Source organism: Bison bison, unplaced genomic scaffold (assembly GCF_000754665.1).
Source record: "Bison bison bison isolate TAMUID 2011002044 unplaced genomic scaffold, Bison_UMD1.0 scf7180017864168, whole genome shotgun sequence".
Classification (NCBI taxonomy): domain Eukaryota; kingdom Metazoa; phylum Chordata; class Mammalia; order Artiodactyla; family Bovidae; genus Bison; species Bison bison.
The window spans coordinates 425,259-429,778 of NW_011494740.1; the positions used below are offsets into that span (position 1 = coordinate 425,259).

At 40.5% G+C, this 4,520-nt stretch overlaps 1 long non-coding RNA gene across 1 annotated transcript in view; it reads right to left on the reverse strand.

Moving 5' to 3' along the window:
- Positions 1 to 1,029: 1,029 nt before the first annotated feature.
- Positions 1,030 to 4,520, reverse strand: part of LOC104990047 — a 15,773-nt gene continuing 12,282 nt past the window's right edge. Inside the window, exons 2-3 of the long non-coding RNA XR_825457.1 lie at positions 2,051 to 2,207; positions 1,030 to 1,216 (exon numbers count right to left, since the gene is read on the reverse strand). This is a non-coding gene — a long non-coding RNA (uncharacterized LOC104990047). The remainder of the gene's footprint in view (positions 1,217 to 2,050; positions 2,208 to 4,520) is intronic.

The following is a 4,520-nucleotide window of genomic DNA, read 5'->3' on the forward strand; positions in this document are numbered from 1 at the left end:
GCTCCTCCGTCCATGGGATTTTCCAGGCAAGAGTACTGGAGTGGGGTGCCATTGCCTTCTCTGGTATTTAGGAATATATGGTCCCAAAAGGACATTTATCAGAAATCAAAGGGACAATTCTCTTTTCCACATGAGGGAAATCATCTTTTGCTGCTGTTGGCATATTTTTCTGAGTATCTCTTGGCTAAATTTTCAAAATAGCAGAAGAATCAGTTTATCAATATATAGTGGGTTTAGCGCATTACTTAGAAATGTTGATATCATAGACTCTTAGACATATACATTTTAGGAATTAGAAAATTAATCCTATATATATGTAGAAACTGATTCTGAAAACAGTTATATTGCTAATACAGTCAAGTTATTCCATTACTAGACACCATGTGGTGTTAATTTGAATGGCTAGATAAGTATACTGCCCCTTAAAGAAATGCGTGTGTGCTAAATCACTTCAGTTGTGTCCAAATCTTTGCAACCACATGGTCTGTAGTCCGCCAGGCTCCTCTATCTGTGGGATTCTCCAGCCAGGAATACTGGAGTGGGTTGCCATGCCCTTCTCCAGGGGATCTTCCTGACCCAGGGATCGAACCTGCAGTCTCTTACATCTCCTGCATTGGCAGGTGGGTTCTTTACCACTAGTGCCACCTGGGAAGCCCCTTTAATGATATGGTTTGGTCCAAAAGATAAAATTAAAGATAAGTAGAGAAAAAATGAACTAAGAAACATGTCTAACAGAATTTTCCACCTGGAAATCAAGCAGTAATCTTGATTTAAAATTAGTTCTCAAAGCCTGCATTTTTATAAACTCTATAGAGGGGCCAGGAAGGGAAAGGCTACCCACTCCAGTTTTCTGGCCTAGAGAATTCCATGGACTCATGGGGTCACAAAGAGTTGGACACGACTGAGTGACTTTCACTCACTCATAGAGGGTCCATGGTTATTTTCTGATGAGAGCCCGGATTGTCAGCATACTAGGGTGCTAGTTGTACTGCAAGACGCTTTTCAGGCTGTAAGATGAAAAATGTGACTGACTTTAACAGTGAGTGTATTTTAATATATTACATATTAATATAATATATGGCATACACAATTCGGTAAATTAACTGTACAACAATTCCAGAATTGGATAATTTAGCAGCTGGTCCACCTCATGAAGGATCCATCCTTTCTGTCTTGTTGTTCTGCCATCTCCAGATGCTAACTTGATGGCTCATTCCTGGAAGAAAGACAGAGAGAACACTCATTTTTTTCATTTACCTTCTGAAGAGATAAGAAAAAATTTCCAAAGGCATGCCTGTTATTGACCTCCTCAACCACAGTGGTTACATGGTTGGTTCAAGCCAATCCTGATTTACACCCCTGGGGCTGGAAAAAGTCCAATCTCCCTTAAAGTTTATGGCCCATTGAATTCTCAAAATACTTGGGTTTTGAGAGCAGGGGAAAATGGATTTCAGACCAACCATTCCTTCAAGAAGGCAGTGTGTCTGACGGTCAGTGGGGCACAAAGAAGGGTTTGTATCACTCCTTCTCCCACCATTTATATCAGCTTCTCCCTGATAGCTCAGTTGGTAAAGAATCCGCCTGCAATCCAGGAGACCCCAATTTGATTCCTGGATTGGGAAGATCCCCTGGAGAAGGGAACAGCTACCCACTCCAGTATCCTGGCCTGGAGGATTCCATGGGGTTGCAAAGAGTTGGACACAAGTGAATGATTGTCACTTTCTCCCACCCCATTATAAAAAGGAATCCTTATTATTCACAAGTTGTTCCAAATACTGAGATGAATGTTGCTTTTGTCATTTTCACTTAGGCTTGGCTATTTTTCTGGATAGAAGTAAAATAAGTAATTACTTTCTGTTGCTTTAACTGCAAGAGGATTTAAATGCAGCTCTCATGTGACTCCGATCCCTATTCCCGAAGCTACTAAGCTTAAATCCCTCAATCGGCTCAGCCAGTCCTTATGGTTTCCAAATCCTTTACTATGTCTTCTCACTACACATTTTTTATCTCTCGTTGATGAACTAGGAGAAACTCAACTTTCAAAACCTACCTCTGGAAAGCCTTTTCAAATTCCTTGTGGTCATTCTGCACCCCCTTCTCTGGTGTTGTCCTCTCATGCCTCCTCAGTACCAACATATACTGAACTCAACATGCAGTCATTATGCCAAAGGCTTCATCGAGTGTCTCACTTAGCCTTCACAGGAACCCTATGGGACAGTTAAAACTTTATCTCAGTTTCATAAATGACAACACCGAGACACAGAGAGGTTAAGTCATTTGTGAGGTCACACAGTATATAAACGGTGAGACCCGGATTCAAAACCAGATGATTAGACTCCAGGGTCTTGGCTCATGAGCATTAGATTCTACAACCTGCTATGCTCTTATCTCCAGAGTTCTTCTTGCCAAGTGACTGGAACATAGTGAACACTTTACAAATGCTAAATGAATGACTGACGATTTTTCTCTTCTGTAGAATATCATTTATTATGTGATGCCTGGTATTGAAAACACTGCTCCAAATGGCTTTTGACCAGAACAAAATAAATAGCACATGTGGGAAGCCAGATAATGCTCCCTCCCAAAACTGTCTATATCCTAATCCCCAGAAACTGTGAATGCTGTGCTACAGTCCATGGGGTAGCAAAGAGTCAGACAGGACTAAAATCACTCACTCAATGACAGCTAGCCGTCTTCTTTGTCCTCTTGATGTTCGGCACGTTGAGTTTTCAGACTACAGACAGATTAATCTACAAATATAGATGCTCTCTTCTCATTTTTTAAAGGCTCTTAGTTGGCATCTGCCCCCACATGTTGTTCAAACCCTCTGGATTGTCACCGCCATCCTATGCCTGTTGTTTGCACTCACTGATGCTGCTACCTTAGAAGTCTGTTTCCCAAGAGCCCATTCACAAGAAAAAACAAATTCCCCCATAGGCTTGGGACTGTATTCTCATCACAGAACCTAACATTATGCATTTGGATGTAGTTAGAAATTGTTTTTAATCTAAATTTCTAAAACATCTGTGTATGGGAGAGAAAAAGAAAATTTATCTGAAGTTAAACCATAAAGCACCTTTAAAGTATTTTGAATCCTGAAAATCAGTGATAGAATGAAATTTCTGACCTCAAGCTAATAGATCCTTGCATTTATTAAATAGGATATAAAATATTTACTGGATGACTCAATGGACATGAGTTTGGGTAAACTCCGGGAGTTGGTGATGGACAGGGAGGCCTGCTGTGCTGCAGTCCATGGGGCTGTAAAGAGTCGGACACGACTAAGCGACTGAACTGAACTGAAAATATTTATTATTGTGTCTTGCCTACCTATCTACATTTGTGTTTTGTTAAGAACCTTGTTATTCCTCCTATGAATCGGAGATATCATCTGTCTCACAGTCCTTTAATAAAGTCTTTAACTTGGGAAGTCGGTATATTTAATTCCCTAAACCGTTTTTGAAGTGGCATCAGCTACTTCTGGAAACCTATTAGAAATAAAAATTCCCAGGCCACACTCTAGTTCCACAGAATTAGAAACCCTGAGGTGGGGATGACAATCTGGAGCAATAATTAGGCTATTGAGCTATGTTAGGCGGCCAGGGTCAGAATGTAAGAACTCTAAAGCTCTTTTAGGAAAAGTCATTCATATTTCAGTGGCTAAGAAACTTGGGTAAGATTGTCTTCTGGCAAATTCTAAGTAAGTGCATGTCATTTTAAGCAAACACTAGAAAAGAAAAATATTTAGGAAAAAATAGACCAGGAAGATTATTTTTTGCATAAAGCAAATTTCCAAAGTTATCTCTCCAAGTTCTCCCAGGAAGTTGTTTCCTCTAGTTTCCACCAGGCTGTTTATCTCCAGCAGTTACAAAACCCTGATAAACAGTGTTAGTCTACAAGTATGCTCATTTGCAATCATCATCATGTTGGGAATTTTGGACATTCACCACTGTGTTCTTTGAACTTAGCCAATGTATGACACAGAATCTCAGAAAGTGTTTGTAGTCTGAAACTTATGAGCCTATTTCCCTCATATCACTTCTCAAGGCAGAAACTCCAGTGTCTAGGATTCTGTATGTTTAATGCCTCAATTGTCATTGTGCTGGGCATACAGTAGGTTCTTGATAAACCTATAAATGACTAAATCAATGAAACCCTGATTGTTCACTTGCTGTCATGTCCAACTCTTTGCGAACCCCATGAACTGCAGTATGCCGGGCTTCCCTGTCCTTCACTTTCTCCTGGGGTTTGCTCAAACTCATATCCACTGAGTCAGTGATGCCATCTAAACCATCTCATTCTCTGCCACCCCTTCTCTTCATGCCCTCAATCTTTCCCAGCATCAGAATTGACTGGTGTGCAGAATGGCTGCAATCCAAAAGTCTACAAATAATAAATGCTGGAGAGCGTGTGGAGAAAAGGGAACCCTCTTACACTGTTGGTGGGAATGCAAACTAGTACAGCCACTATGGAGAACAGTGTGGAGATTCCTTAAAAAACTGGAAATAGAACTGCCTTAT